General features: G+C 42.0%; 1 long non-coding RNA gene across 1 annotated transcript; it reads left to right on the forward strand.

The window, feature by feature from the left end:
- Positions 1 to 17,684: 17,684 nt before the first annotated feature.
- LOC139042025 (uncharacterized) lies at positions 17,685 to 19,945 on the forward strand. Its single transcript, XR_011498217.1, has 3 exons — positions 17,685 to 17,850; positions 18,525 to 18,661; positions 19,779 to 19,945. It is a non-coding gene; the product is annotated as an uncharacterized lncRNA (long non-coding RNA).
- The last annotated feature ends 820 nt before the right edge of the window (positions 19,946 to 20,765 follow it).

The following is a 20,765-nucleotide window of genomic DNA, read 5'->3' on the forward strand; positions in this document are numbered from 1 at the left end:
TACCACCTAAAAAAGTTTATCATCACTTATTTAATAAAGCTTCCCATGTAATTTAATAGACCAAATAAGCCTAATTAGTTTAGCACCTTTTTCTTTATAGGAAGAGAGAGAACAAATTTCTTTGAGTAGTCCCAGGGGCCTCTGAAAATTCTTAAAGAAAACTTTTTTCCCTTCGGGTCAAAAGAAAGACTTCACTTATGATTTGAATTTTGAGAGAAGCTTGTCAAAAATATCAAAAGTTTTTTAAAACACTTGGTCTAATAGGAAACAACAGTCACTGCAAAACAATTCAATCAAAGTGACAACAGAAACAGTCAAGGGCAATGAGGGAGTTAAAACAGTTTGAAAACCTTAATAGAGAGACTTCAGTATTATTGAACATAGGAAATTATTTTAATAAAACATTGATCTTCTGTCTTTTAGGTAAACTTACTCAAAAATAAAGAAAAACCTTTTATAAGCTCTTTATCAAGAGTAGACTAAAAGTCCGGGGAAATTATCCCAAGAGAGAGAACAGGGGCCGGCCTGGTGGCGCAGTGGTTAAGTACGCACGTTCTGCTTTGGCAGCCTGGGGTTTGCTGGTTCGGATCCTGGGTGTAGACATGGCACTGCTTGGCAAGCCATGCTGTGGTAGGCATCCCACATATAAAGTAGAGGAAGATGGGCACAGATGTCAGCTCAGGTCCAGTCTTCCTCAGCAAAAAGAGAAGGATTGGCAGCAGTTAGCTCAGGGCTAATCTTCCTCAAAAAAAAAAAAAAGAACAAAATTTTTATTTTGTACCAGCTTACTTTTTATGTTAAAGCTCATTCACTTAATTAAATTTATTGCAATCTTAGCTAACTTGACCATGCATAAAACTCTTTTCAGGCTTTCTCTTTCACAAATCTTCTATAATTTTCTTTTTACACTCAGAATTTGTCCCATGCCTTCTTTTTTCCCTTCTAGGGCTTTAGGGCAAATTTATTTTCTTTTTCTTTTTTAAAGATTGGAACGTGAGCTAACATCTGTTGCCAGTCTTCTTTTTTCCTTCTTTTCTTCTTCTCCCCAAAGCCGCCCAGAGCATCGTTATATATTCTAGTTGTAGGTTCTTCTGGCTCTGCTACGTGGGATGCCACCTTAGCATGGCTTGATGAATGGTGTTATGTCCACACCCAGAATCCAAACTGGCAAAACTCTGGGCAGCTGATGTGGAGCGTGTGAACTTAACCACTTAGCCACGAGGCTGGCCCCTAAATTTATTTTCTCAACAAAACGAACAAAAATATTTCCATTCTTTATTATTATTATTATTATTTTTTATTGAGTTATTGATAGGTTACAATCTTGTGAAATTTCAATTGTACATTAATGTTTGTCAGTCATGTTGTAGGTGCACCACTTCACCCTTTGTGCCCACCCCCCACCCCACCTTTCCCCTGGTATCCACTAAACTGTTCTTGGTCCATAGTTTTAAATTCCTCCGATGAGTGGAGTCATACACAGATTATCTTTCTCTCGCTGGCTTATTTCACTTAACATAATTCTCTCAAGGTCCGTCCATGATATTGCAAATGGAATGATTTTGGTCTGTTTTGCAGCTGAGTAGTATTCCATTGTATATATGTACCACATCCTCTTTATCCATTCGTCTGTTGATGGGCACTTAGGTTGCTTCCACATCTTGGCTATTGTAAACAGTGCTGCAATAAACATTGGGGTGCACAGGACTTTTGGGATTGCTGACTTGAGGCTCTTTGGATAAATACCCAGTAGTGGGATGGCTGGATCGTATGGTAGTTCTATTTTTAGTTTTTTGAGGAATCTCCATACTGTTTTCCATAGTGGCTGCACCAGTTTGCACTCCCACCAGCAGTGTATGAGGGTTCCTTTTTCTCCGCAACCTCTCCAACATTTGTTGCTATTAGTTTTAGATATTTTTGTCATTCTAACGGGTGTAAGGTGATATCTTAGTGTAGTTTTGATTTGCATTTCCCTGATGATCAGCGATGATGAGCATCTTTTCATGTGCCTATTGGCCATCAGTATATCTTCTTTGGAGAAATGTCTGTTCATGTCTCCAGCCCATTTTTTGATTGGGTTGTTTGATGTTTTGTGGTTGAGTTGCGAGAGTTCTTTATATATTAAGGATATTAAGCCTTTGTCAGATATATGACTTGCAAATATTTTTTCCCAGTTAGTGGGTTGTTTTTTTGTTTCAATCCTGTTTTCATTTTCCTTGAAGAAGCTCTTTAATCTGATGAAGTCCCATTTGTTTATTCTTTCTATTGTTTCCCTTCTCTGAGAAGACATGGTGTCCGAAAAGATCCTTTTAATACTGATGTCAAAGAGTGTACTGCCTACGTTTTCTTCCAGAAGCCTTATGGTTTCAGGTCTCACCTTTAGGTCTTTAATCCAGTTTGAGTTTATTTTGGTGAATGGTCAATTTTCATTCTTTTACATGTGGCTTTCCAGTTTTCCCAGCACCATTTGTTGAAAAGACTTTCTTTTCTCCATTGTATGCCCTCAGCTCCTTTGTCAAAGATAAGCTGTCCATAGATGTGTGGTTTTATTTCTGGGCTTTCAATTCTGTTCCATTGATCTGTGCACCTGTTTTTGTACCAGGACCATGCTGTTTTGATTACTGTAGCTTTGTAGTATGTTTTGAAGTCAGGGATTGTGATGCCTCCCGTTTTGTTATTTTTTCTCAGGATTGCTTTAGAAATGCGGGGTCTTTTGTTGCCCCATATGAATTTTAGGATTCTTTGTTCTAATTCTGTAAAGAATGTCATTGGGATTCTGATTGGGATGGCGTTGAATCTGTAGATTGCTTTAGGTAGACTGGACATTTTAACTATGTTTATTCTTCCAATCCATGTACATGGAATGTCTTTCCATCTCCTTATGTCGTCATCCAATTCTCTCAGAAAGGCCTTGTAATTTTCATTATATAGGTCCTTCACTTCATTAGTTAAATTTACCCCAAGGTATTTTATTCTTTTTGTTGCGATTGTGAATGGTATTGTATTCTTGAGTTCTTTTTCTGTTGGTTCATTACTGGAGTATAGAAATGCTACTGATTTATGCAAATTGATTTTATACCCTGCAACTTTGCTGTAGTTGTTGATTACTTCTAACAGTTTTCCAATGGATTCTTTGGGATTTTCTATGTATAAGATCATGTCGTCTGCAAACAGCGAGAGCTTCACTTCTTCCCTCCCTATTTGGATTCCTTTTATTCCTTTCTCTTGCCTGATTGCTCTGGCCAGGACCTCCAGTACTATGTTAAATAAGAGTGGTGATAGAGGGCATCCTTGTCTCGTTCCTGTTTTCAGGGGGATGGCATTCAGTTTTTGCCCATTGAGTATGATGTTGGCTGTGGGTTTGTCGTATATGGCCTTTATTATGTTGAGGTAGTTTCCTTCTATGCCCATTTTGTTCAGAGTTTTTATCATAAATGGCTGTTGGATCTTGTCAAATGCCTTCCTGCATCTATTGAGATGATCATGTGGTTTTTATTCCTCAGTTTGTTGATGTGGTGTATCACGTTGATCGATTTGCAGATGTTGAACCATCCCTGTGTCCCTGGTATGAATCCCACCTGATCCCGATGTATGATTCTTTTGATGAATTGTTGAATTCTGGTTGCCAAAATTTTGTTTAGAATTTTTGCATCTATGTTCATCAGTGATATTGGCCTGTAGTTCTCTTTTTTCATGGTGTCCTTGTCAGGCTTTGGTATCAGCGTGATGTTGGCCTCATAGAATGTGTTAGGAAGTGTTCTATCTTCCCTAATTTTTTGGAATAGCTTGAAAAGGATAGGTATTAAATCCTCTCTGAATTCCCCAGGAAAGCCATCTGGTCCTGGGGTTTTATTCTTTGGGATGTTTTTGATTGCTGTTTCAATCTCTTTCCTTGTGATTGGTCTGTTCAAATTGTCTGCCTCTTCTTGAGTGAGCTTTGGGAGATTGTAGGAGTCCAAGAATTTATCCATTTCCTCTAGGTTATCCATTCTGTTGGCATATAGTTTTTTGCAGTATTCTCTTATAATCTGTTGTATTTCTGCAGAGTCTGTTGTTATTTCTCCTCGCTCATTTCTGATTTTGTTTATTTGAGCTTTCTCCCTTTTTTTCTTTTTAAGTGTGGCTAGTGGTTTGTCAATTTTATTTATCTTCTCAAAAAACCAGCTCTTTGTCTCATTGATCCTTTCTACTGCCTTTTTCGTTTCAATAGTATTTATTTCTGCTCTGATTTTTATTATTTCTCTCCTCCTGCTGACTTTGGGCTTCATTTGTTCTTTTTTCTCTAGTTCAGTTAGGTGTGCTTTAAGGTTGCTTATTTGGGGTTTTTCTTGTTTGTTAAGATGTGCCTGTATTGTGATGAATTTTCCTCTTAATACAGCTTTTGCTGTATCCCATATGAGTTGGTATGGCATGCTATCATTTTCATTTGTTTCCAGGTATTTTTTTATTTCTTCTTTAATTTCTTCAATGATCCATTGCTTGTTCAGTAGTGTGCTGTTTAGTCTCCACATCTTTGTGGCTTTCTCAGCTTTTTTCTTGTAATTAATTTCTAGCCTTATAGCACTATGATCTGAGAAGATGCTTGTTATTATTTCAATTTTTTTAAATTTGTAGAGGCTTGCCTTGTTTCCCAACATATGGTCTATCCTAGAGAATGTTCCATGTGCACTTGAGAAGAATGTGTATTCAGCTCCTTCAGGGTGGAGTGATCTATATATGCCTATTAAGTCCAATTGTTTTAGTTTTTCATTCAGCCCCACTATTTCCTTGTTGATTTTCTGTCTGGATGATCTGTCCATTGATGTGAGTGGGGTGTTGAGGTCCCCTCCTATTATTGTGTTTTTAACATCTTCCTTTAGGTCTGTTAATAGTTGCTTTATGAATCTTGGTGCTCCTGTGTTGGGTGCATAGATATTTATAAGTGTTATTTCTTCTTGATGAAGTGTCCCTTTGATCATTATATATTGTCCCTCTGTGTCTCTCTTTACCTGTCTTATTTTGAAATCCACTTGGTCTGATATGAGAATTGCAACACCTGCCTTTTTTTCCTTGCTCTTTGCTTGAAGTATTGTCCTCCACCCCTTCACCCTGAGTCTGTGTTTGTCGTTGGGGCTGAGGTGTGTTTCCTGGAGGCAACAAATTGTTGGATCTTGTTCTTTAATCCATTTTGCCACTCTGTGTCTTTTTATTGGAGAGTTCAATCCGTTCACATTGAGAGTGATTATTGATGCATGTGGACTTAATGCTGTCAATCTGTCGCTCATTATCTTGTTTTCCTGTGTTTCTTTTCCTGTGTGCTTTAGACTACCCATTTAATACTGCAATTTCTTATGCTGGGTTTCTTAGATTTTTCCTTATCTATGATTTGTGACTCTGTTCTGTACTTTATTTTAGTGTCTACCTTGAAGTTTGTATTTAGAATCTCGTGTATAATATAGTCTATTCTCTGGTGGTCTCTTACTTACTTGACCAATACTGATTTAGACCCTTTGCTCTTCCCCTCCTAAATAATTATTTTCATTTTTTATTCCAACTCGTCTTATTAATTTGTAGTTAGAGTGCTAAGATCGTCCTTGTTTTGGTAGTTTCCTTATTTTTACCCTAATGCTATAGTTGAATATTTGCTATCCTGTTCTGGTTCTATCTATCGGTCTCCCTAGTCTGTGGATTGTGTCCCGTTTCTCCCTTTTTTCTTTTTTCAAGTATGAGAGCCTTCTTGAGGATTTCTTGTAACGGAGGGCTTTTAGTTACAAATTCCCTTAAGTTTTGTTTGTCTGGAAAAGATGTAATTTCTCCCTCATATCTGAAGGAAATTCTTGCTGGATAGAGTATTCTTGGCTGAAGGTTTTTATCCTTTAAAGCTTTGAATATATCACTCCATTCTCTCCTAGCTTGTAGGGTTTCTGTAGAGAAATCCGCTGGCAGTCTGATGGGGGCTCCTTTATAGGTTATTCTCTTTTTTCCCCTTACTTCCCTGAGTATTCTTTCCTTATCATTCCTATTTGCCAACTTTACTATTATGTGCCTTGTGGTGGGTCTTTTTACATTGACAAATCTAGGAGATCTAAAACCCTCCTCTACACACATTTCTCCGTTGATCCCTAGATTTGGGAAGTTGTCTTCAATAATTTCGTTAAGCACACTTTCTGCTCCATTTTCCTTTTCCATATTCTTGGAAATTCCTGTGATCCTTATGTTCTTACTCCTCATTGAATCCATTATCTCTCGGAGATTTTCCTCATGTTTTTTAATTCATAGTTCTCTTTCTTCCTCTGTCTGGCACCATTCAGCCTGTCTGTCCTCGATTATGCTGATTTGCTCCTCTATATTGTCTACACAGGCATTCAGGGAATCCGTATTCTGTTTTATCTGGTCCATTGTGTTTTTCATCTCAAGTAATTCTGTTTGATTCTTCTTTATGATTTCAATCTCTTTTGTGAAGCAACTCCAGAACTTGGCTTGTTTCTCTATCTTTCTCTCTACCTCATTGAGTTTTTTGATTATAGCTGCTCTGAATTCATTATCACTTAGTTTACCTAATTCCAAGTCCTCAGGACTTAATTCTGTGTTTTTATTGTTTTCCTTCTGGTCTGGGGCTTTTATAAATTGCTGGATGGTAGAGGAGTGGTTTTTTCTCATGGTGGTAGAATTCAGTTGCAGTTACAGCCTGTCGCCACTAGATGGGGGTCGAAAGCAGCGTGTTAGCTCTCTGCCTTGGGCCAAGATGGCTGCGCCCACTGGCTTTGCTGTGGGGGAGGGGCTGTTACTCACACGTGCCAGTCTGGGTTCAGATCAGTTCTGTTCTCTGGTCTCCCAAGGCCCTTGCTTTATAGGGTCCCCGCCGACGGAAGCTTCCCACCCCCCCCCCATCAGTGGGTCTCCACTGAATCAGCGGCAGGAGTCCTGGATGATCCCCCGGTCCTGCGGCCCCTGCCCCGCTCCTTCCCAACCTGCGCTGCAGCGATCGCAGACTCTAGGGGACGGAGTGATGTTCTCTCCTACCGTTCCGGCGCCTCCGAAGGTGTAAAGCTAGGTTTATGATCTCCTCCTTCTTGGTATTGTAGGTCTCTAACGAGCTGGCATTATGTTTATTCTCTGAAATTCAGTTCTTCCAATCTTTTGTTGTATTTTGAAGGGGAGAGAATCCCGGGTCAGCTCACCCCACCATTTTGCTCCAACCTCTCAAAAATATTTCCATTCTTTATGCCTTCCTTACTGAAAACATATATCTTGCTTTCCTTGAATACCAAGATATTTTCCTTATTAATTTTTAGTAGAATTTTTAAACCTTGCAGACCTTAGTGAAAACTAAAAAGCAATTATGAATTGTCTTTGATATTAGCATTCTAAACGTTTTTCATAATTTCCAGAAACATGCTAATTCATAGTACAATGTTTAATAAAATACAAGACGTATTTAGTAATAGGCCCAAATGTACTTTAGTTTGTCTGTAACAAGAAGCCAAAAGTAGATAAACATACATATTTAACAAAAATGTTTCAGTATGTTATTTGAAAATGACCCAGATATCCAATGAATTTTCATTTAATTTTGTCTAGCAAAACTTCTAAGTTTCAAGCTACCAGAAAGACTTTGGAAGTTATTTTAAATACACATGACATAATACATAATTATTGTTAAAAAGCACTTTTATCTTTTCCACATCTATTTAGTTTACTTGTTCCCAATAATTATTTAGATTGCCTACAAAACTTCATGAGACATTAGACAAAATTAGCCACCATTTTAAGTTATTATTTTAGCTAAGCAGTTTTGTAGTAGAGATAATGTCAGCTTATATGACCCGTAAATGTATAATAAAGGCTGCATGTCTGCATCATATCCATTGCTGACAACTTGGAGAACGTGTCCATTTTAATCAAACCAACAACCTTAAATAAGCTTTCAGTTATCAAGGATTAACTTATATCATGTTAACTTGAAAGACATTTGGTCTAATTTCTATTACATTTAGAAATAATTTATATAAGTGCTTACTTTAAACCAATTGAATGGAACTCTTTAGAAATTATACCAGCCAGAGGCAAAATATCAGACATACATAACATACACATAGACACACACACACAGTCTCAACAGCTATTGTTTTAAAATTACTGCCAGGAATCTGGTACAGTAATACAAAGCTCCCTAGTTATGAATCCAAATTTTGTTTTAATCCTTTTTTTTTTTTTTTTACTAATATTTGTGAATAAGACACTCAAGATTCTAGGTTTTTGTGAGGGTGCACTTATGGCCATTTTTCTTTCCCTTTTCCTTCTTTTTTCTTCAGTCCTAGGAATTAGTGATGGGCTAGATATTCCCCAGAGGTATCTCTCTTTGAGATAAGTGAAATGAGTGGAACCTGAACTGCCTCTAGGGCTGAATTTCCAGTCTTGCAAGGATTTCTTAACAACAATTGCTCTTGAGGGGAATTGGAATTGGCCAGCCAAAGATATGTGTCTTTGGCATGAGGACTATTTTGGGCTGGTTACTTTTATTTTTTATTTTTATTATTTTTGTTTCATTATTATTTTATTTTCAGAAAAACATTTTATTGTGCAAATGTAACAAGTAATTCAGACCTGGTAACTTTAATATAATATGAAATGAAATTCAATGCAAAAGGCAATAAATGATCAGTGATAGATATTTCACCATTGAAAAGTAATTACAATTAAAGGAAGACTGCAATCATAAGCTCCTAAGAACTAACATGTTAATTTTAAATGAAAAATTAAACATCATTAGAAAATACAAGGGAATGATTAAAATTTCCCATTTTTAATATTAGTTTTAATATGTCATTTAAAAACAGATAAAATACTTTAAAATGTATGATATGTTTTAAAAACAAATTGAAAAACTGTAATTACATAGAATATATACAACCAACATATAGAATAATCATTATTTTATTTTATTTCTCATTTTTTATTGCAGTAACATTCAGTTATAACATTATATAGCTTTCAGGGCCAACCCCGTGGCCGAGTGGTTAAGTTCTCATGCTCCACTGCAGTGGCCCAGGGTTCGGATCCTGGGCGCGGACATGGCACTGCTCATCAGGTCACATTGAGGCACACGTCCCATGTGCCATACATAGAAGGACCCACAACTAAGATATACAATTATGTATGGCGGCGGGGGTGGGGGGCGGTTTGGGGAGATAAAGCAGAAGAAAAAAAAGATTTGCAACAGTTGTTAAAAAAAAGTTACATAGCTTCAGAAGTACATTGTAATATATTTCAAATTCTGTGTAGATTACATCATGTTCACCACCCAAAATCTAATTATAGTCCATCACCACACATGTGAGCCTAATCACCCCTTTTGCCCTCCCCCCTCCCCTCTTCCTCTGTGGTAAGCACCACTCCTGGGCTGGTTACTTTTAAAAACTGCAGATGTGAGAGAAACTCTGAAAAGTAGAAGTTACCTTTTGTTAAGAGACATTTACGTTTGTAAAGGAAATCATCATCTGTGAAGGTGTCTCCTTCTCTGTATCAGGAAGAAGAGGGGATGACCTTATCTCTAGAAACTCTTATCAATGCGGAAGGCAAGGACTTAAATCTGCATAATAACCTTACTCTTGTTTACTGTACTTTTCTGGTAATCTCCCATAACTGATTCCACCCACCCTCAACATCCTCTTTTGTCTTTAGCTGAGGATGGTATTGAAGGTGAGAGCTTCTGCCATTTTGGTGGGTTACTTAGTTTTTCTGGGTCTCTCCCATGTATACATGTTATAAAGCTTTGTGTAATTTCCTCCTGTTATTCTGTCTAATGTCAATTTAATTCATAGCCCAGGCAGAAGGACCTAGAGTGGGCTGAGGAAATGTCTTCCTCCTCTACACTCTTGATTTCTCAGAAATTGGGTTGCAAGTCAAATGACATTACAGGTTGATCTACGTGTCCAGCTATATCACAAAGACACAGAGAAACCACTTAAGTTTTCTTCAAGATGATGTTTCTGGGGCATATTTGCCTTGTCAGTTTCTAACGTCCCAATATCTTTGAGGATTTTGAGAGGAACAGGGGAGTCTTTGGGATTGGAAAAGGACAAGTGAACTTTGAACCACCCTCCAGAGCCTGGCCCTGCAGGGATTTTCAAGACAAAGATGGTCTGAGTTTCCCCAAAGAAGTGAAAAGAGGTTGACCCACCCCTTTCAGCTACATTTTTCTTTTCAATTTAGAAGTTTTTCCAATTTAAGGATCCATCCTGGGGCTGGCCCCATGGCTGAGTGGTTAAGTTCACGTGCTCCACTGCAGGCAGCCCAGTGTTTCGTTGGTTCGAATCCTGGGCGCGGACATGGCACTGCTCATCAAACCACGCTGAAGCAGCGTCCCACATGCCACAACTAGAAGGACCCACAATGAAGAATATACAACTACGTACTGGCGGGCTTTGGGGAGAAAAAGAAAAAAAATCTAAAAAAACAAAGAAGAAAGGATCCATCCTCTGACCATTGGTGAGTAGGATCTTAATAGTGACGCAAACCAATAAGCATTTATGGCTTAACTATGGACGTAAGAGGCGCATGCAAAAGAGAGTGCAAAAGAAGCAGCCTTCATAAGATCTGGTAAGTTCACCCACAAAGAGAGTCCAAGAAAGCAAAGGCTTCAGTTGCGTAGGCAGTAGTGCACTAACAAATGAGGAAGGTTGAGACGACAGAAGCCCAAGATGAACTGGGACCCCTCGTGAGTAAAGGGGTCACAAAGCCAAGCTCTCAAGACATGAAACAAGGCAAAAGAAAAGAAAATCTCATCTTACATGCACATTAACAGTTTTAGCTACGCTTTGGTCTCTTGCAGCCACACTAATACCTAGGGAGAGGTGCCACAGGGTTGGGGATTGTGCTTTACAGAGTACCTCATCATTGCATGGACATTTTCTTGAGGTTGGTGGGAGACCTGTCATCATCTACCTCATTCTGTGACCAACTTAGCCTGTGACAGGAGACTTCTTGAGGTGCGAGTGCCGTAATGGCTCTTAACTGCTTAACACTTGCCCACCAATATTGTGGCCTTGTTTGACCTCCAAGATGTCCCTTAGCAACAGCTTCCACCTTTTGCACATAGTCTATAGGCGGGCCCTATGGCAAAGTCTACTTGGGCTACCCAGACAACAGGCTTAGGGAGATGCCTGCTTCTTGCCCTACATTTTTCCATTTTATGACAAATGACACAGAAAAACAGAGATAAGGAAAAACAGCAACTGTCTTTGGGAGGAGAAGATGAATAAATCAATTAGTACTCAGTAGCTCATACTAGGTACTCATAGCTAAAAGTCTCCCAATTCCAGAGAATGCAGCCTAAGGGGCTACAGGTGGAGATCAAATTAGGATTTCCCATTGTTTCAGAATTTAGATTTGTTTTAGAATTTAGCTAGAATCAGATGGTGAAAATTTCAAGCGTCCCTGAAATCAAAACCCTTACAGTGAAGGCCCAGCCAAGGCTTTCTCCTAATGGCTGATGTAATTCCCCTGAGGCTGACAGAGGTTTGGTGGGACCCTTAGCCACAAATGAGAGTGCAACCTGCATTTCTGCCCATCTCGGACTGCAAAATGGAGTGCAACCCCAATTTTGTTTTATGCAGCCTTCTGCATATTGTGTTACGTAATTAAAGAAAAATATCATTCTGTCAATGTACATCATGCCAGGAAGCACAAACTACGCTAAGTGAGCAGTTGGGTTATCTTCATCTGCACAACACTGTGAGGTGTGGGGCACCATTACAGCCACGTGACCCACGAGGAAATCATAGGATGTAGCCCCTTGTCCCAACCAGACCAGTGGTGGCACCAGGACTGGAGGAGGCCACGTCTGACAGAGACAATGCTGGCAACCACAGCCCTGACCTATTGTCCCTGGACCAACAGCGGTATCTCTGAGGAGCTTGGAACCCAGTCCATTCTAGAGCCATGGAATGAAGTGCCAAGCTTTTTGGGGTAGAGGTAGGAATAGAGAATTTTCCTAACTCGAGGAGGCTTTCAAAGCAGGAAGTGTGTGTGATAACCATGGCAGAGAAGGGAACTTCCCAGTTACCCCCAGGTATTATGAGGGCCCGTTGGGCAGAGCTCCTCAAGGGCAGGATTGCCAGGACATTCCAAATATCTCAGAGCCCTTAGACAAGCAATGCCCAAATGCAGAGGTGAGGGGATGGTGGCCTCCAACAGAAGTCAACAACCTGGGAAAGAACATACAGCCAGAGAAGAGGCAGAACCTACAGAAGATGGCCTGAGGTTCCCAGCAGCCACTTTCTCAGGTGTCCCCAAAAGCTCACCCTCCGTGGAAGCACATGGGAGAAACACACACACACTCCCTCACGGGGCGACAACAAAGGGAAAAACAACAGCTGACGCCAACAGTAGCAAAGCAGCAGACAGTGGAGACAATGGACCTAGCCAAGGCTGTTCCTCCTTTAAAGTCTGTGGTAGGCTTCGCGCGACATACAGGAGAGAACCTCACTGTCCACAGCAGGGAGTCAGCGGAAGAGCTAGAGTGGTAAATTTGAAAGGAAGGAAGAACAGATGGGGAAGAACCAAAAAGTAGAAAACGGAGCTAGAAGCTCGGGATCAAGGCAGCTCTCCTGGACTCCCAAATAGAATAAAACCCATACACCGTAACTCCCCACCACATATTACAAAGTCAATTTGGTAGAGTCAGCAAAATGGCAGAGAGAAGAAAATATGAGGGATAATCGAACCAGCTTACCCTGAGGAAGCACAGCCATTTGGGGGATATCTGGGGAATTTGAAAACTTGCTTTCTGCCGCCCTGGCATACCCTTACATTCCTTACGCCGTCCACTCACCTTCTCTAGAACCACCCCCACCGCCCTGCCCCCTGTAGCCCCCCAGAGCTCCTCTACACAGAACTTGCACTCAAATTCATGCAACAGTCCTTGACTCGGTCCCAGTGGCTCAGGAAGTCTCCTAGAGCAGGAGTAACGGACGTCTAAACAGCTGGCCCCGGAGCCGCGTCATCCACATGAGACACGCCCCACGCAGGACAGCGCCGGCGTTACTTTCCTTCCGGCCCATGCCCGGCCCCCTGCGCACAACTTCCCCGCCCACTCTACCCTCCCAGCCAATGGCGGTCAGCAGACATAACAGGAAGTGACGTCCTCACCCTCCAGGTTTAGGCTGCCTGTGGAAGGTAAGGCCTCGTGTCCGTTGTTTTCTCTTCATCCAGAGATAAACTTTGAAAACGGGCTCGAGCTCTTGAAAATGAAAAGCACAATAGTAGCGTAAGAACAACAACAAAAATTAGCAGGATCATGCCGAGGACGTATGCTGGAGATCAGAGCAAAAATTTTAAGGGACTAGGGGCTGGCCCCGTGGCCGAGTGGTTAAGTTCGCGCGCTCCGCTGCAGGCGGCCCAGTGTTTCGTCGGTTCGAATCCTGGGCGCGGACATGGCAATGCTCGTCAGACCACGCTGAGGCAGCGTCCCACATGCCACAACTAGAGGAACCCACAATGAAGAATACACAACTATGTACCGGGGGGCTTTGGGGAGAAAAAGGAAAAAATAAAATCTTCAAAAAAAAAAAAAAATTTTAAGGGACTAAAAGGGGAAGAAAGCTACTCGCAAAAGGCGGGTCTGGTAAGTCCAGGTTTGAGGAACAGGATTTCCAGGAACAAAGAGCTGTTACCACAGTCACAAGCTCACCACGGAGAAGGAATTGGGAGCAGCATCCCACAGTTTAGTGGGAAGAGGCAGGGAGGGAAGGGCCACACACCTTTGTGGCAGGAGACCCCACAGAGCATGCCAAGTCCTCCATGCCTTTGGCCTCGGCTGCTGGGCACCAAAACCAGGTAAAGGCCTTTGCTACAGGATCCAGAGAAAAACATTCTAAAACACTATTTAAATTGGGTGGGATAATATCTTTATTTTGATTAATCTCTTTAAGAAATTGACACTTAATTTAATTAATTGTTTTATTGTGGTAACATTAGTTTATAACATCATGTAAATTCCAGGTGTACATCATTATATTTTGACTTCTGTATAGACTACATCGTGTTCACCACCGAAAGCCTAGTCGCCGTCCGTTACCATACACACGTGCCCCTTTACCCTTTTCGCCCTCTCTCCATCCTCTTCCCCTCTGGTAACCAAGAGTCTGTTCTCTGTATCCATGAGTTTGTTAGTTTATCTCCCACATATGAGTGAAATCACTTCCTTTTGAATGTGGGTACATGAGAGTACTGTAACTTTGTCACCAACAAAAAATTCCAATTCTTATGATATCACGTTATGGTAGCTACAGATATGTCCACAGGATTCTTGGGCTCTTTCTCTGGAGCTGGCCAAATGTGCCAAGGCAGAAGAGCCCTGGCTGAGGAAGCTTGGGGCTAGAGAGACATTGTCTAGAGGATCAGTGCCTGCCTTCAGCTGGGTAATCCATGAGCTCCTTCATCTGTTAACTGAAGGGTTGGTGGTTCAAGCCCAGTTGGGCATACTGGGTTTTGACCGATTCCAGGTTCTTTTCAGATATGCTTGGGCTGCACATTGTCTCTTAATTAGCTTGTCGCTGAACCTTATCTTCAATCTCCGTACTTTAAATCAGACGTGGAAAAATCCTGCTTGAACTTGCAAGGTTCATGTTAGTTACTGAAGGGTTTTGGTAGAAAGAATTTTGTTTTAGGGGTAAAAGCAAGTTTTGGAGTTCCAGAGCCTACGTTTCTTACAGACTGTGTGAATAGTCATTCTTCCCAAGGCTGGGTTTTTACAGCTGCTCGTTTCTGGAAACCTGATGTCAATGCCCTTAAGTTAAATCATCAGGAACACACGTCTTATTGGACAAGTTGCATTTTTTATTCCTTGCAGCCAGAAAAAACACACCCCGTGGTCGAACCTATGAAAGGACTTGGGCTTCGGTTGGGTGATTTGGGGAGGATGGGAGGAAGCAGAGTGTGCCCCCTAGTGAATAGTGTGGTCCGCACGGGCAGTTCTATGATTGGAGTAAAGAGGTAACAGTCATTTCCTATGGAAAGAGGAGGGTATTTGGGATTTTGTAGATTGCACAGTGACCTTGCCTTTGTCTGTGCCTGGACAGAATTATGAGGTAACATTGTTTTGTCTCATTTTTATCTGGATTTCGGAGTAATCTTGTGTGAGGCTGATGTTCTACGTCTGAGGTGATTTCCGACAGGAGAACTAAACAGTCAGGCTGTGTGTCAGAGCAGTGCAGCTGAGCAGCGGAAGCTGGTATTTTCTCTCTCACTGGAAATCCCTAAAATAGAGAAGAAGGCAGAACACTCCAGTCTCACAAGCTGTAGGGGCAAACCTGGCTGGGTAACAGTGTGACTTTGACGAAGTTTCTTGACTTGTCTGTGGCTCGATTTCTCCTTTTAACATGTGTCGGATAGGAGTTCTTCCTGCATGGTTTGTCCCAGGTTTACATGAGACGTGCAGGTGAAGCATGGAGCCCAGAGCCTGGCACATAGTGAGTACTCAGCACATAGTAGCTCTTGCCTTCCATCCCTATCAGCATTTCTTTGATCTGCCTTGTTCTTTTGAACAGCTGCGGGCCCTTTCAGGGTGCGGATGGAGCATGACGAGTCAAGGTTCTCCAACTGAGGAACATGAAATTGGTTCCAGTGTCTATTTTTACAAACAGTGCTGCAGTGGACGTCTGTAGATCTGTATTTATACATCTCCATCACCGCCTGTGTAAGTGTTTCTCTAGTATATACTCCTGGAAAGAGAATTGCTCAGTTTAGAAATATGTTTGTACATACCTAATTTTTGTTTATTCCTGCCCTGTGGCCTTGCAGCGAAGCTTTACCAATTCGTATTCTGAATCATTTAGGAGAATATTCTTGTCTCCACCCTCTTGCCAACACTGGATAGCATTTATTTTTGCCAACACCTATCACTTATTTTTGCCAACAATTAACCCCTTATTGAGAGATTTACCCAGTAAGTACACTCATTGGCATAACTTATCTGACATCCTGGAAAAGCTGAAATCAATATGATTTTTCTCTATGCTCTTCTGTTTTCTGACTGCTGTGTTCTCTCAGATGATCTGGGCCAAGAGCAGTGCAAACATATCCCTCTTACTTGTTGGATGCTACTGCCTGTGGGTTCACATGCTGTTCTGGATTTTGAGGGTGAGGGGCTGGTTCACAGGAGAGGTTTGAGGTTGGGCTTACCTAACTTCCCTTGACAGACAGGCCAGGCTCGAGCAATTGGGAACTCAGTCATTCTGAAAAGTGAGGTTTCCACGATGGGGCTTGAGAAAAATACAAATTGGTAAACAGAGACGTTTGAATTTTCGTTAGAATGAGACTTTAAAAAATAGATCTTTTCTGTATTCCCAGTCCAAATAAGTGGGGAGATTGCATTCAAAGGACTTTGTCTGGGGAACTTACTCTAGCGGCGGCTCTCTTGCTCTCCTTGAATTGGTTCGCCCATGCTGGTAACTGGCACTTGCTAGAACACCTTGTCTGGTGAGTTCAGGAGAACAAGGAGCTAAACATAATCTGCAGTAGGAAACAGAGACAGCTGATGGATTCGTAGACAATGTTACATGGAGTTAAGTGTTGTATCCTCTTTATTCTTTTAGAGGTCTGCTTGGTAACGTGAAAGAGACGTTCGTCCAGTGCCTGAAATACCCTTCACAGTGTGTTCCCATTACAAGGGCTTGGGAATAGTCACCTGAAGTGAGCACACCATTTCTACTGTGGTCTTTGATTTTTTTGCTTTATAGGGATTAGCATACATGTTTCTGAAAATTGAAAAGTCAGGAGAGTAGAGGTAAGTATCTGAATTAGTTCCTTATTGATGCATATTAACAGATTACAAAAACAGTGGTGTGAGACATCACAGATTTGTTGTCTCACAGTTCTGTGGATCAGAATTCTAGAATGATGTGGCTGCGCTCTCTGCTGACAGAATTGGTCGGTATGTCCTCCCCACCTGAGTAGGTCTGATATTGATCATGTTGTGGTTCTATGTCACCTGAGAGGCTGCCCTCATGATCCGCTGTTTATCGCTGTCCCTCTTTATTAATATGATTTCTAGCAGTCACGGCATCTTTCAGCTCACCAAGGTGGCTTAGGAGAAAGCCTAGCTCTGTGGAGCCCCAGAATTGACCTCTGCCATATGTTTCTCCAAGAGGAGGCTAAAATAACAGAGGTCTTCATCAAGAAATGACCCCTATGAGGGCTGACATCCCCCAGTGATCAGAGCAGAGGAGAAAATCAAAGGACAAGGGAGACGCTAAAAGTCCAGACTGGGAAGCAGAGTCCTCTTGGCGTCCCACATCACTTAGGAACTCTTCCTGGACACGGGGACGTTTCCCATTGAAAGGTGACCTTGGACAAGGGACTTGCTGTGCTGAAAGCTGAGTCATTCTTCTTACCAATGGGAGTCTCAGAGTCTCCATCCTAGGCTTTTTAAAATTTTTAAATGATGAGGCTTTTTCCTTGTATGAGAATCTCCTTGGAATTTTTGTCTGAAATGCAGTTTCTTGGGCCTTGTCCCCATAAGTTTTGAACAAGCACCGCGTTGACTCTGACGTAGGGGTTCTTTAGCTCTGCAGCTGGTGCCCAGGGGTTAGAGCCCTGTCTGCTGCTTGATATCACGTTCAATCATCCAAAACTGTAGTGGTCAATGCAGCTTCTGTACTTTACATTATACATTCTTCTCTCTTGTACAGGGGATAGACGTGCTCAAAGCAGGCAATGAAATCATCCACTGAAGCATGTGTGGTCCACGGTGGAGCTGGTGTTTGAATCTTCCTCTGCCTTTCCTCAGGCTGTGCCTTTATTGCTTCCGCTCACAGCTGGAATAGGATTTGAGTGGAAATGTGATTGGAGTGGAAGGCATCAGGGAGGGTTAGTTATTCTTGGAAACTGTTATTTACCCATTTGATAAATATTTACTGAATGGCTTCTCTGTCAGGCCCTTGCGGAGGCACTGGGGAGATGGGGCGAACGGGTGGACAGAGTGCCCGCTCTCTGGAAGATGAGCTTCCGTCACGAGAGCCAGACATTTTACAGATAATCATATAAATAGATTTTAATTTTGGCTGTGATAAATTTTATTTAATATTTCTGTGTTCCTTGGTCCCATGGTGTCAGCCAGGTGTGAAAACCGACTGAATATTAATAATAGGACTAAAGAACTGTGGTAAAAGATTTGTCCCTGGAAAGGTTCTTCAGCCGTTTTTGTTTGAAGAGTGGAAATCCTCATGTTTGATCCATTGGCTCCTGAAATTCAGCCGTGGGTTCCTGGAGGGTGTGGCAGACACTCTGGATGGGAAGCTTGTGGCCAAGGCTTATGTGGGGGCTCTGCTGTTGTCAAGCGTTGAGGGAGTGTGGGAAAATCTCCTATTCCCTCTGGGCCTCACTTTCCCCATCGGTAAGATAAGGTTGTTAGTCAAATTCTCCAATGTCCCTTCCTGTTCAGTTTTCTCTGAGTGCGTGGGAGACTGAGATGCGTGTGGAATGTGCCCTGGGAACTGCGGGTGAGACCTGGCATTGGTCCCTTCTCTGTGTGTCTCCTGTAGGAGCCTGAGCTGAGACCACATCTTGAAAACACAGAATTGAGGGAGCAGATGGAAGAAAGAAAGTCAGCAGACTTGGAGGATGATGATAACCCAAAGAAGATTAAGGTGCTGGTGGAGGAGGTGCGTTGGCAAAGGAGGTGAGAATAAGGACAAGTTGAGTTCAGAGAAATCAAGGGACACTGAGGAATGAGTACAGCATCCTCCACTCCTCAAGGAGCAACCTAAGCTGAGCAGTGAGGACTGGGAGAGTAACTTACTCCACAGGGAACCTGTGCAACAGCCAGGGAGGCCCAAGGATGGATCAGGTTTGGTTTCTCCTGCTGGGGAGTACCAATTCCAAGAGGAGGAGGGTGGCACACCCAAGGCTCTTCGCCAGACCCCCCAGCCTTGACCTCAGTGCTGCCCTCACAGTGGACGCCCTCCAAGTAAATGTGGGCTTAGAGGGATAAACGGTGTTTGGAGAAGGGTTGGAGATGTCCATTCTTACCTTAAGCAGTTGTGCCCTCGAGTCAGGAGGGGCCAGGGTAATGGGACCCTTGCATCTGAAGCAGTGATAGTAATATTCTTTTGCATTTATAGTTGAATAAAGCTTTAGCCACAATATCTCTTAAATATTTGTTGAGTGCCTCATTTTCCTTATGCTGTGATAAGGACTGGGAGTTCGCCTATTGGTAATATTTCCCTAAGGAAATCAAAGCAGTGAGAGGAAGAACATGAACAGATGGTTTCAACAAAATGATAGGTCTCCTCAACTGGGGAGTTGCGGCAGCCCAGATGATGGGAGGGTAGGCCAAGGCCATCTCTTCCTAATGGCAGAGTGAACCATTGTCAGGAATCCCTCAGGGCAATCCGTTCTTCATCAGAGCTCACCACAGGTGAGTGTCCTCAGACATGGAGAGTGTAGGGCAGACCCCATCCTAAGCAAGGTGATTTGCTACATCTTGGGAGAAAGCAGAGCATCCCTGACAGGACATTGGGGACAGGAGTGTTGTTGAGATGACTGACGATTTGCAGCCGCTTTTGTTCAATCCGTTGCACAAATGTTGCTGAGAGCCTCCTCGAGTGCTTGACTCGGTGCTAGGGGTCATGAACGCAGAGATGAATCAAAATTATCCCAACTTCCCGGAGCTCTCGGTCTAGTACCAGGAAGTCATGAGAAGTGTAGTGGTGGTGGATTCCTTGGAGGAAGTGGCCAGTGCTACCCAGAGATGACCTCAGTGGTTTTGCTGGACCCCCTTCTGCTTTTTCCGACAGCTGGATGACCTGTCCTGACCCGCGACCCTGAACCTCAGCCAGATTGCAGCTTCTCAGAACCAATGCTTGGACTCCATGTTGGCTCCAAGCCCTCAACACTGCCAAAGTCTCCAGAGGGAACAGCTGGTGTCACAGCTACTGACTGTGTCCTGGCCAGCTGCAGAAATAAAGAGGCAAGTTAATCCGTCCTTTTCTTATTATTTCTTATTTTTCATTGTTTCTTGACGTAACTTTGGTTTTGTCACATTTTATAGATTTCAGGTATACATCATTATAACTTGACTTCTGTATATACTACATCGTGTTCACCACCAAAAGGTTTCCATTCGCTACCATACAAATGGATGGATTTTAAAGTCATTATGCTACATGAAGGAACGCAGACATGAAAGAATACAGGTATGGTTCCATTTACATAAAGTTGTTAAAGTGCCAAGCCATCTGTAAGGACAGTGGTTGCCTGGAGCTGAGGGTTGAGGGGGTGACGGACTGCAAAGGGACAAAGGAATGCTGTGAGATAATCGAAATGCCCTGCACCTCGATTGGGGCAGTAGTTTCATTAGTGTTTACGGCTGCTGAAATGCCCCGAATTGTGTACTTTAAAGTGGTGCGGTCTATTGTACCTAAGTTGTACCTCAATGGCATTCATATAGCAATGTACTGTATTTCTCCACATTAGCACTGAGTATTTAGAAAATGAAATTCAATAAAACACAATAGAGATTAACATTCACACATTCACAGTCATTAAATGCCTAAGAACACATATAGTGAAGATCCCTGAAAACTGTTTCTGAGAGAAATTAAAGAACACTAGATAAAGAGAAAAATATATATCAATTTCATAGATTAGAAGATTCCATATTGTAAGAATGTCAAATCAAGATTGTTCCAGTTAATATTGTAGCAGGCATTGGGAGGGGATTTACCAGCTATTTCTAAAATGTATATGGAAATCAAAGTACCTGTAATAGCCAAGACAGCCTT

Source organism: Equus asinus, chromosome 25, assembly GCF_041296235.1.
Source record: "Equus asinus isolate D_3611 breed Donkey chromosome 25, EquAss-T2T_v2, whole genome shotgun sequence".
Taxonomy (NCBI): Eukaryota; Metazoa; Chordata; class Mammalia; order Perissodactyla; family Equidae; genus Equus; species Equus asinus.